This window comes from Mycteria americana, chromosome 6 (assembly GCF_035582795.1).
Source record: "Mycteria americana isolate JAX WOST 10 ecotype Jacksonville Zoo and Gardens chromosome 6, USCA_MyAme_1.0, whole genome shotgun sequence".
In the NCBI taxonomy this organism is placed as follows: Eukaryota; Metazoa; Chordata; class Aves; order Ciconiiformes; family Ciconiidae; genus Mycteria; species Mycteria americana.
This window is the reverse complement of record NC_134370.1, coordinates 35,243,849-35,256,750: the sequence shown is the minus strand read 5'-3', so window position 1 is coordinate 35,256,750 and position 12,902 is coordinate 35,243,849. Positions and strand designations below refer to the sequence as shown.

Sequence of the window (12,902 nt, the reverse complement as noted above, 5' to 3'; positions counted from 1 at the left end):
AACTTTGCTCAAAGTTAGGAGAGTCTCACTTAAAATTTATTAAGTAAATGGGAAGCTTTTTATTAAGGACAAATCCTAATAATGGTATTCTACACACAGTTCCCGGTCAAATTGGATTTACTATACCATGCCTTTAATAGATCAGAATTTTTTATTGTTTTAATAAGAGTTCATTTGTGTGTCTAATAATACATCACATTTTACTCATGACCTCATTAGAAAGTTTCTTACATATTTGCTTGATCATTATCCTTCAGTAAAGAATGGTCTGCTGTCTTGGGACTAACTCAGGTTTATCCCAGCTCATGCAATAGCCAGTTAAGCCTACAGACCGATGCATACTTTTCCATTTATCCATTTAAAATAATTGTATAATTCCTTGGCAAGTGAACTTAGTGATTTCCAAGCATTAATGCGTAACCTGCTATTTACATTTTTCATAAGGATAAACCAGAACATATCAGTCTTCTGCTACTCTACAGCTTGCTAGAGTGATTAATAGAAACTTCAGCAGCAACAATTTGTTTACTTGCCTTTTTCTACATGTTTCCTTCGGCATGGCAAATTCTGTCAACCATACCTGCAAAAAAAAAAAGGAAAAGATAGAGCCAATTACTGAGTTCGGCTCCATCTGCCTCTTATTGAAGCATTAAAGAGAGCCAAGGGGGTACTGCAGAAACAATTATTTGAATCAGGGTATATAGTTACAAGTGTATAAATTCAGTTTGGGCTCTCGCCTATATTAAACAAGAGCCAATGCAAGGGCCACGGCTTCTCAGCTCCTCGCCTATAAATAGGGACAGTAGTGACGGTAGTTTCCATCACACTTTTTAAGGCATTAGTCCTTAGTGGTGCTGCATTTGGCAAAACAGTGCAGCGTTTCATGACCATGACCTAAATACCGCCATCCTCACAGGCTCTTCTGAACTGGGGGCATGCAGGAAAGGGAAAAGAATTCAAGTTCTCCCCGTTTCTAGAGAGATGACGCTAACAAAGATATTTTTAATGTAAGACCAGGGCAGTTTGAAAAGCTGACTGTGTTAGGAGTTTCATGTGACCCACAGAAGCTCAATTAGGATGTCTTCTGCAAAGCTGCCTGACGTTATCACTACCCTTCAGCTTACTGGGCAACTTTTTCAGCTTTTTATAGTGACATAATATTCAGAGATGATATTGTTTAGTCCTCGTACTTCACTTTCGAAGCCCCTTAAACAGAGGGGTTTGAACCATTAAGCTCTCCTTCGCTTTCAGTGTCGCTGTAGGAATTAGTCTTATCTGGCAGGAACATATTTCATCTCAGCTGGCTTGCAAAGCACGTGAGGTACAGCAGCTGAAAGAAGGAAGTGTGGCCTTGTGTTTGGCCAGTGCGTTGCAGGCTGTGACTTGTCCACGGAGCAGAGTTTGGGACTGTCTCATGGGAGACATTGTGATCCTTCTCATGCTGTGGAAGGAGCAGCAGTCACGCCAGTGAATGCCCCACGGACAAAGGAGCTGAAGAGAGATCAGAAACTCCTTTCCAACTGATGTCTTCAGTACTTGCATCAAGCTTCAGCAGTGATCCCACTATTTTCCACAATGCTCTAGTCCCAACAAAGCGCCAATATGCACTCAAGATGCAAACTCTCCTGACGCCGCCCTGGACACGCGGCAGAGAGCGAACGGTGCCGGCACTGCTGCCTTTCCCCAGCGCCCGGCTCCGGGCACCGCTGCGCACTGAGACACTTTTGCCCAGCCAGGTCCAGAGCCGAGACTCCCACATGCCTTGCTCTGCTTTTTATCCCACTCCAGTGCAATCACAGCAGCTTCCTTTGGGAGAAAGCCTTGAAGTGCTTTATAATCATTAAGCCTCACAATACCTTCTGGGTTAATTATTTGTGTGGCAGGAGAAGTCAGCCACAGAGGTTATATGTATGCACTATCCATGTGCCAGCCTTTATAGACCTGATGGTGCTCAGGTTTGTTTGCCCTTTTAAGCAGCATCCTGATCCTATAATCAAATTCTATGTGTACGTTCTGTTTTTGATAAACTAAAGCTTAAAAGAACAAACAAGCAAATGAGCTTTTCCACGGCCGCCTCCTCTGTTGCAGTCCGGCGTTTCAAGGTGCGATTCTCATTGAATGCTCCCCGGAGCAGGGCTGCAGCTTACCGAGCCGGACTCCCTTCTGGCACTCTCATTCATGCATTCTGTCATACGGCATTTTCTTTGATTTTTATCAAGATCTTCTTGACTGAGATCTTCAAAGCAATTAATTCAGTGCTCCATGATTGCAGCTGCTGAATAATTGTTTGTTAGAGTATTTTCTTTCCCAGGCAAGAGATGTAAAATAGTTGCTCCCCTCAATAAACAAGTTGTCAAATGTGATTAGTTAATGGACCTGTAATCATGCAATAGCATAAAGGTAGGGATTTGGTAAGTGCGATGTGAAAATGCGTATTTAAATTAAAGCTATATGGGAAGATTTTCCCATAGGAAATCTCACTATCAATGCCGAAACAGACTATTTACCATTCATAATGATTAACTGTAGATCATTAATTAAAGAAAACAAGAGATTAGTCATCAAGCATTTCAAATTAAAGATGCACTGATTGAGTTACTTTTAGGTCTGGCTGGGAGATCAGGTTTGTGCCCAGGTCCCCATGCCTGAGCCTGCCTTCCCATGTAAACTGATATGCAGAAGTAAAAGCCTGTTAAAATTAAGGTAAAAAAATTTACTGGCCCATATTAAGCTCCAAGAGCCTGAAATGTGATCCTGTGTTCCTAGTCACCAGCCCTGTAATTCTCCACACTGTTCTTGGTTAGACGCATGTTAAGAAGCAGAAACAGCACACTCGGGCTCGTCAGTTCGCAGGGGAAAGGGAACGTCTCATTTTTGGCAAGTGAATGCTGAATTCCAAGCTAAATGCAGTTACAGCGAATGTGTAGCATAGCTCAAAAAGCTAATTAGCTTGTTCTCATCTCTAAATAATAAATCTACCTTTCTGCAAGCTCTTTAGAAGAAACCTCAGACAATCCTGCAGTGGCATCTGTGGAAAGCTGAAGTCCTGTGCAAAGGAATCTTGCAACGCTGGGGTTTTTTCGCCCCCTCACTTGGGAAATGCACATTCGATGGTATCATTTCCTAAAAGAGTTTTTCTTGCCAGAAGAAGAAAATACTTTTTTTTTCTTTGTTAAAATGGTATCTATTATAGAAATTTAATTCTCCATTTGGGAAATACAAGCAGTAATACAATAATAATAGTTGTTGGTTACCACACGCTAATTTCAAACTATTCCAGGCAGCTGCCTTCTGCTTTCTGTGCAATCTCTTAGCATTAGGCTCCAATATAAAATGAAATTACTCTAAACTGTCTGTCAAATTTGACTATTCTTTTAAAATCATGTAGCTCTTAGTTACATTATGTAATAGCAACTGGGGTAATTTAATTACTAAGAAGTCACGTATGAAAAATAAGACTTCAGCTTGCAACCTTCAGGTAATTAACCACCTAACTACTATTAAAAAGAAAATAATCAGGGCACATAATGCTGGGGCAACGGACATGTCAAAGCCACCTCACCGGTGATGCGGTGTGTGGTCAGAGGCTGCAGGGTCAGTGCTGCTTATAGCCCAAAACCTGCTCTTTTTTTTGTTTGCTTTTTGGAGAGCAGGGGGAGGCAAATGAGCTGAGTGGTGACCACCTCCTCCGACGCTGTCGGGATGAGACCGCTTCACGTTCCCAGTCCTCACGTCCCTGATGCACACGTACCCTGAAGGCCGTCATTCAGGAGTGGGCTGACACACTCCTGGCCCCGAGAGCCGCAGGGGGTAGCAGGGTCCTTGCCCCGGTGGCCGGGAGCCAAGGCTGGCCTTGGTCTGTGGGCTCCCTTGCAGCCTTGCTCCCGCCCTTGGGGGGGGCTGCCCCACTGGCACGAGAGACGATGGTGCTGGGTGTCGGCAGGACTCAAGTTTGATGCGCCTGCCTTGATGTTTTCCACAAGATGAGCATTTGACTGAGACTACAGGCTACCAGGTATGTGCTAGTAAAGCCAGTTTGTAAGTACAACTCTTTGCTAAGAATATTCCTCTTTGCTAACCCCGGATCCTAACACTGAGGCAGCTGGCTTTAAACAAGTCATGGAATATTATTTGTACTGACATTTTGGCTATTCAGTCCAGTAGGTCACACTGCAGGGGCTTTTCTTTTCTCCTCCAAGGCTATTTTATAAATGAAACTTGAGATTCATGAAAATAGTGGTTTTAGACACAACCCCACAAATTACCTGTTTAAAGCAAAAGCACCGTGCTTCAGTGTTGGCGCACTTACAGCTTCACCCTGAGGTTTTGCTCCAGCACCCCTCCAGCCCCATCTCCTCTGTAGCTTACTTCAGGGCCTGTCCCACTCGTCATCTCCGCCCTGGCCGGCTCCCAGTGTCTGAGGGGATACTCTGATTCCCCTTTCCTTCCACCCCACCTCTGCTTTTCCTGGTGTGCTATCTAAGAAGAGTGGTTACCTGAGAGTGCTTCGAGGTACTGGACCTTTTAAAAGTGAGCAGGTCAGCCAAAGGGGTAGATCACACACATAAAAATATGGTTAATTGCAGGACACCAGCAGCTGGAGCATGACACAGATGGCCAAATGTCACGATGCTCGCAATGGTATCCCCCAAGCCGGCGAGACCGAGGTTAGCACCAGGTTACTCCTTCAGGTAGCCGCATTGCTCACAAAGAGCATCCAGGTTTTTCTTGAAGGCTATGTGCTGGAGCGAGTGGCTGCATCCCTTCTTTGCCCACATGTTGCTCGAGAGCTGTCCTCGTCCTCGTTAGTATGCAGCTGGTGCGGTTCACCGACTCTGCCAAGCAGAGCTTTTTAATTCTCCCTCGCTGGAGAGAGGAAACTTCTGAACAAGAGAATGATTAATGGGGGGGAAAAAAAAAGGCAAACAAAATTAAAAAAGGAATAATAAAAACCCTCAATGAAAGTGAAACGATCAAGATTTATGAGGATTCTATGAATTCCTCACGCTCATTCAAAGCAGGATTGCCTAAGTTGCAGCACACCGCACTCGGCACATCTATTAATGAGAATAGCCGTGTTTATGCTTTCATTTACACTGCCTTCATGCCTGGAGGCTCCGAGCGCGAGGCCTGTTCACACACATAAGGAAAAAACAGAAAGCCAGGCCTGAGTAACTCAGGAGCAGCTGGAAGGTTTTCGGCTGCGAAGGGTGGGTGCAGCCTGCAGTGCAGCTTGGAGGGGCCATGCAGGACAGCAGCTGCCGGTGCGGGGACAGCCAGGAGAGGGACACACGTAGCAGGGCACCACAGTGAAATCTGTCTTTTCACCACTCCACGAAGCATGGTATTTGGATAAATCCCAGTTTCCCTGGGAAGGCTAACCAGCTCCATTCAGCAGTGTTCACCATAGTGCGGGAGAGATTTGTCAGGCACTTGTTTTCCTTCCAACCCCTTCGCAGCTTTGATGGAAGTCAATGAAATGTTGCCGGTCAGGTTTCTCACCATGGCTGTGGACATGCAGTCTTCCCATGCTCCTACGGCAGCAAGCACAAGCCAAACTGCATTACGGGTGCCTCCAAGCTGCTTGAAATTAGAAATCATTGGAGCACATATACTTTAGCAGGCCTTCTTTCCCGGTGAGAGTCCAGCAGAGGGGAAGCGCCTGGCTCAGCTGTGAGACATTTGCAATGAATTGTCTTCATACGAAATACTGAACTTGGATAATATCCCTCCGCTCCCCATGACAGTAGGTGTTTGAGCATTTTTCTTCTAATAGCTCGGCTTTGCTCTGCACCCCTCGTGCTTCCCTTCACCACCAAACCCCCTCTATCACTGTGGGTGGACAGAGGTGTTAACAGCAGGCTAACCCAGACAGTACAAGCCAGCAGCAGTCAGGTCATTACAAAGCACAACTCTTACATGATTATCTTTGCAGGCAGCGCGAGCGCACGTTTGTTCAGGGTGGGTTACAGACGCTCTCCCGTGTGGCATGTTGCAGGACAACTGGTAGAATCGTTGGGCATAATAGATAGAGATGGGCAGATATGAGACCTGAGCACAGGGATGTCTCAGCCTTTGCAGACAAGAGGTCACACCCGAACTCCTCCGAAGAGCTGAGGTTTGCAGCGTGGTCACTCCTCAGTGCAGTGACCCAACGCCCAGCCTGCAAACCTTTCAGGACAGGTTTGAAAGCCAGAGCAAAATGTTGCAGATTAGTATGACCTACACCAGAGTGTTTAAGAAGTGGCCACTGCAGTATAGCGAATGTAATTCAGAGGCGGTGAAGAGGAAGGACGGAGGAACAGAGACTGCATCCCTACATATTCCAGATAAAAATCGTACCATTAACTTGAGGCTGAAGTTTTATAGTCCGTGTGCTGTCTATTGTGCGCACATACATGTGCGCACACAGCCAGACACAGGCACACGCGTGTAAGTTTTAGCACTGTCAGCAGCCTATGAAGCTGCGCACGCTGGGAGCCCGGACGGCCGGGGCTCGTGGGGCACGGGCTGCCCTGCAGCACAGTCCCAGCGCTGGTAAAACGTGACTCCCAGCTTCTGCATCTGCCTGGTGTTTCTCAGCTAGTTGGATCCAAGAAGTGACATGTTAATTCTTTCCCCTCTTCCTGTTTTCTCAATTGGATAAGGAAAAGGATATAAAATAAAATAAAATGGCATGAGCAGAATTTTTCCAATACTTATGACCATCTATCTAGGTTACACCAATGTCAAAACTCAGGGCTGCCCACCTGGTGAAGACAACCATGTCAATGAAGCAATTCTCACTTGGCCGTGGGCCACTGCTGCTAAGTCGCTGGCTGCATTTTCTGTGCTGGTCGAGGTGAGGCTACATCCGTGCGCTGCAGCAGGGTGCTATGCGGCGATGCCCAGTTCAGCTCCAGACGATCTGGCACACGGCGATGGGTACGGCTCTGCAGAACAACCAGCCCGGGCAAGAGAAGCAGCGTAGCCATCACAGCATCGTACACTGCGTTGGTCCAGCAAATACAGCTTGCTTTCAGGAGGCCTAATTCGCCAAGCAGGAGCTCCGCTGCCTAGTTAACGCGGTTGATTCAGAGTTATGCTGCGCTGCTCGGTTACCCAAGGGATCTTACAGAGAGGGCTCAGTGCTGGACCCCAGGGTGCCCCTGCCCCGCAGAGCACGTGGCACACAGCCCTTGGCCGTGGCTGCTCCCACTGGGCAAAGCTGCTCCGGGCACCCTCAGAGCAACAGGTACCGGTCTGCCTGCTCCGAGGAGAGACGTTCGTCCGCAAAAACTGATGAACCTTCCTTTGACGGGAAATAAGAAGGGAGATTAAAACAAAAAGTGATGTGGCACATGAGAAAAAAAAAGTAGAGAGAAAAAGGAAGCCCTCAGAAAGGGGAAGATTGGAGAGTACATATTTTTTGGTGGACAGGAAGATCAGCCCCTGATCCCTCCAAAAAAGACTGGGGGAAGAGCGGCTCCAGCTGCAAAACCACTAGGCAGTGCCCATTTCTACTGGGCATTAAACCTGGGGGGGGTGTGCGTGCCTGGCTGGGCAAGGTGCGGAGGGTACAAGGAAACCATCGCTGCCCATGGCACCTGGCCAAGTTATTTTCCATTGCTGAAGTATTTCACCACAATTTATTACTTTGACCTTGCTGCCTGTACTCTTGGTTTCTCCCTCTTTCTCAGCGTCCGGAGGCTACTGGTGGTTTGTTATGCCTGGTTAGGACATGGGTATCTCTGGGGAAGCTTTTGATCATCCTACCTGCCTCTAGAGCTCACGCACGGCCGTACCACCCTGCCTAAGACAGAGCCACTGCGTAGGGAGACAGCAAAGCAACCGCGCATACAGCAATGCAGTGGAATTTAAAAAAAAAAAAAAAAAGTTGGTTTTGGAAAGAATAATAAGAATGAAAATTAATAATGTATCCAAATCCTGTTTCACCAGAGGGAGGAGCAGTGTTGAAGAGCGGGGATGGCACCAAGACAAGAGGTGGCACCAGGAGGGTGCAGCGGGAGCGCAGAGCCCTCAGCGAGCCCACCGGAGATGGAGGGGCTGCAGGATTTCTAGTCCAAGTTACCTTGTTGCTTTGTTCGAAGTATCCAGCGCGCAGCTGTAATTCCTTTGCGTCTGATCCATATGGAGATGTAGCCTAATTCTGATAGTGTCCAGCTCCTTTGCCCTTTCTGGGATTTTCATTACGTAACCTTATAAGGGCCCGTCCGAAAAGCTGAAGCTGGACAGAGTTGGGAACCGCAGTTCCCTACCATGCTGATTTCAATTCCTTGATCCAGTATTTCCTCTGAACGAAGGAGGACCGAAAATCGATAGGTGCTACAGGCAAGCTATTTAGTGGGACTCCTCTGAACTTGGATAAATCTTTTGACCTCCTTCTGCCTCCATCAATCCCGTTGCAAAAGTAGCTTAGCGCTGCCTCTAAATGAAGAACAGATGCTCCTTCTGAGCAGAGCTATCCTGCACCAGCGGAGGGAGAGGGGGATAAACAAACAAACACACACTCCAACTGCAGCCAGTGGAAAATGCAACTGGTGGCTCCGCTCTGGGAGTTCTTCCTCCATCTCCATTAGCAGCTGAAAGCAGAAGATGCAGGGGAAGACGGAGGGACTGTCGGGGTAATGGCTGCTTTCTCAGAGCTCCCCTGCACCCTGGAGATCCTGCGGCTCAGGGCACGGCGGATGGAAAGTGAGGGGGTTCAGGGTCTGCCTCTGCAAGGGGCGGCGGTGCTCTGAGGGTGACACCTGAAGGCATTCCACGCCACATTTTAAGTTATGGGAAGCAAAACGCCCTTCCCTTTGACATATGTAATGCCTTAACGAGTTAACACCCCTGCCTTCCCATTCCCGCTTCCGAGGCCGCTCCCTTCACCGCGGCAGTTAAGACCCTTCTCTTCTGCCTTCTAGAGATGTTTTGTACAAGTTTGGCAAAGAGTCACAGCCGCAGCAGCCCTGTAGGCAATCTGGTTCAGGTCGGAAACCTGTCCGCGCTGAAATGGATTTGGCTAATCTCACTGAGGTGCCGGCTATCTCGCTTTCGTATCAGACAAAATTGCATCTGAATGAATGATCTGCTTTGCCTAATTCAAAAGCCACTGAAAATGAAAAGAGAACCGTACAGCAGTTTTTAACTGTACACCCCCCCCGCCCCGTCCTGCTCTTCAGCAGGGAACGGGATTTTATCATGCAGTTCTCACGTCCCGAGACAAGACATCCGTGATGGCGAAGCAGATGGGTGCTCAGCCGCAGCACGCTTCAGCAGCCTTTTCTGGTCTTGCTGATGGGGACGCTTTTTGTAAGTATTAAAAGGTGGCGTGTTTGACAAAACACTTCACAAAGTCTTTCTCCAAAGGGCCTCTCGTGCTTGTTGAAGACAGGCTGCCGGAGGGTCTACAAGGCCACCCCGTGGCCACCTGGCCCCCAGGTCACCCACCGGCCAGGGCGAGCGCTCCAGGTGCTCCCGCAGCCTCCCGGGGAACCCGCTCGCTTTGGCAGCTGCCTGAGGGACCCTGCCTGCGCTTTGTGTGCCCGGGGACCCGCGCGTTTCACCTGCCGCTCTGCGCACAACGTGCCTCGGCCCGCCGCTGCTTCAGCCACACGTTGCACCTGAGTGCTATTTGCTCCTTTGCAGGCACCTTACTCAGCTCAAAAGCCTACGCAGGGTTTTTTCGCTCTATTCAAGCTTCGTTCTGAGCATTACATGCTGTAAGATAAACGAGCAATGCACAAGCACAGGAGGTGATCTAAACCAAGCTGGGCTCCTAGGAACGGAGATACCCAACATTTACTTATGAAAATTACCACCTCCAGTCTGGCTGAGGCAGAAGCTCAGGAACCATCTAGCAAGCTTTGGCAAGGCTCTGGGACACACTGGAAAGCTTCAGCCAGGACGGCTGGCTGCAGCAGAGCGCCTGTCTGCTTACTGCCCTTAGACCAAGGCCTTCACAGACAATGCTAAAACAACTTTTTAGAACAGCTGTGGAAAGAGGAACATACTTTTATCATGAGGCAACCAAGCCCAGCCTTCTAGGAACCCATCTAGGCATTAGAAATATTTGGGAGATTCTGATGAAAATCTGGGAATGACGGGGCTTAGGAAATTCTGATGAAAACAAACACTAATGGTACATGAAATGCTCTGCTCACCACAAAGCAGCTGCTAATGGTACAGAAAAAAAACAGGCTACAGTTGGAAATCTGGAGTCGTGGTATATTAATAACCTAAAGTTAAAGCCCAAATGCTCTGCATTGCACAGAGAAGCTGGTATAAAACCACCCGCACCTCGCACTCCTGCAAGCCCCCCTAACCCTGGCTACGGATGGATTATACAGGCAGGACCCGTGCTGCCAAAGACCAAGCGCCAGAGCGAGATACCTGCTTCAAGCACGTCCCTGGTGGGACAAAGGTGTCTGGTTTGCAGCAATAGAGCAGGACAGACACTGCTCACAGACGGGTGTGCGACTCCGAAGTGTCGGTGTTCGATCCCACAGCCCTGCAAGAGCAGGAGCTGAGCTCTGCCGACAGCTGCCCCACACGAGAATCCGCCTCACCCCAGCCCTCCTCCTCACTTGCTTTGTCCCAACCCTAGCCCCGCTAAAATTGTACTGAAACATCAGGAAAAATAGAGCTGAATTCTTCTTTTCTGGATAATATTGCCACAAGACACCATCACCAGCTCCTCCTGGAAAGCCACTCCAGTGCAAAAATACCAGTGGGCCTCTTAACCTCGTTGCCTTCGTGGCAAATGCTGAGTCCTCGGTGTTTTAGAGGTTAACAGAAATCCTCTTTTTGGCATTATTTTGTATTGGTCTCACTTCTTTGCTTACAAGACATTTAGAAAATGATTCGTCCCTCACACCCTGCTGGCATGAGCCAAGGACGGCTGCCCCTGCCACCCCGGCGGGGACTCAGCCTTGGAGACGTGCAGCAGCCACGCAGAGCGCACACACGCGCTCTCTCTCTATATGTTAGTGTTGTATATAAATCAATATTTCCCACTCCTTATTGACTGTTTTCTCCATCAGGAATTCAGGTCCCATCTGGCCACAGTTCCTCGAACGCCGTGGGAATCCGGACAGGACGGTGGCAGCACCCCAACAGCCAAGCCCAGCGGCTGCAGGAAAAAGCAAATACATTGCAGGGCTTGGGCAGCCTCGTTTGGTAAGCTTGATCACCTGCGGACATGCTGCTTGTGCAGTCATGGTGTGTTTCTGTGTGGGCCCGTGTATTTCGATTTCTCCGTCAGTTTCTTCCCAATAAATTTTGAAACTAACAGCAACCAAATAACCTGTTAAACGATCCCGACCACCAGGGACGGAGGAGCAGCAGTCTCGGAGGTAATTATGTATTTTATTATATATATTTATATAATGAAAGTAGACATATTTTTATCTATATAAATATATATTTAATATATTTCATGATATATTTTTATAATTATATATTTCCTAATGCCCACAGGCATTATGGAAGCCCGCAGGTGGCTGGAGGGGTAAGACAGCTGGTACCCCCACCCCAGGGAGAGCTGAAGCGCAGGACCAGCCCTCACCGGCACCGGGAACCCCCAGGGGAAGAGCCACCGCAGGGCAGATGCAGAATAAGTCCTCCAGCAGGAGCCACCCATCGGAAGGCAGCCTCAGGCCTGCTGCAACCTGCTCTGCCCGTCGCCGCCTTTGCTCGCGTGGTCAAACCTCTGGTGCCCAGTCAAGTGGAGAGAAAAAAAAAAATCCCGCTCCGCTAAAAATTCACCATCTCACTGATTCAGGTGAGCACCGAGAAAACCATCCACTGTATGCCCTCCAAGGAAGTTACCCACCTAAAACACAGAACATCAGCCTGGATACTTGCAGTCCAGCACAAAGCAATCCTCTGCTCTCCTTCATTAATTTTGGGGGGGGAGGACGGGGAGGGGAAGCAGACAGGGATGATGACAGGGGGACTAGGTGGCAGCTGGGCTGGAGCCGTTTCACAGTCACTTTCTCCTGCATCACAAGAAATCAGAAGTGGCACAGATTATTTTTGTCCCTCTTTTGTAGGTCACCTTTAATAGAAATGTTAATAATGCTTGCTATCTGTATATCTGAAATCTTATATGGTAGCTCTGTAATTCGCTGTCTTTATCAGCCTTCTTTAATGTATAATTTAATGCTTGTATAACTATTTTGTTTGGGTACGACTCTCAGAATTATGACTAAAAAAAAATCTGTATGCTAGTTAACTACTTTTTATGGAAAGTATTTCTTTCATGTTATTTTAAAACCATGGAGCCGGGGGAAGTATTTTATGGACCACAGAACCTCACAGGGTAGTTAATTTCTGTTTGAGCTGGTTTCTCTGCTATTTTAAAGGGTGCCATCAAGATCATTGCTATTTCTCTTGGTTGGGAGCCAGCTGACTTTTCTGCAGTTGCGACACATCCTTGAGCCCTTATTAAAGCTGGGAAAAATAGTAAACACGGGAGCTGGACGCTGCGTCACCCCGTGCCGATGGGTGGAAGGAAGGAAAGAGGGTCTGCCTCGCTGTCCCAGGCACCCCAGGGCACCCCAGGGCAGCCACTGCTTGAAATTAGGCACCGAGAATGCTGCATCCTTCTCCTGATGGGCAGAAAGTATTTCAGCCTGGGGAAAAAAAAAAAAAAAAAAGATGACAACAACTCCCGTACCCCCTGCCACTGGGCCCTGTCCCAGCCGTCCTGCCGGCTGGGTGCCGGGGCCAGGCAAGCCGGTGCGGTCCCACGGAAGATGCTTTCTTCCCCCAGGCAGCAAATGGGTCTCAGTCACGTGCGCGCCGTGGGCTCGATGGAGCGTGTGGGCCTTTGCTGCGCACGTGTTAGCTCGGAGTAAGCGCTCTCCGCTTTAAAAGCAGTAATTGGGTGGTTAGCTGAGCCCTAGGCAAGA

General features: G+C 48.4%; 1 protein-coding gene across 3 annotated transcripts in view; it reads left to right on the top strand.

Annotated features, from left to right (window-relative positions):
* The window catches only part of RTKN2 (rhotekin 2), a 52,513-nt gene extending 40,227 nt beyond the window's left edge, over positions 1-12,286 (top strand). Inside the window, exons 13-15 of one of the 3 annotated variants that reach the window (XR_012776178.1) lie at positions 7,941-9,300; positions 11,031-11,342; positions 11,467-12,286. The gene's annotated coding sequence lies outside the window, so the exon portion shown is untranslated. Of the gene's footprint in view, positions 1-7,940; positions 9,301-11,030; positions 11,343-11,466 lie in introns of those variants that run through there. The other 2 variants (XR_012776179.1, XR_012776180.1) reach the window with 2 other exon arrangements.
* Positions 12,287-12,902: the final 616 nt, after the last annotated feature.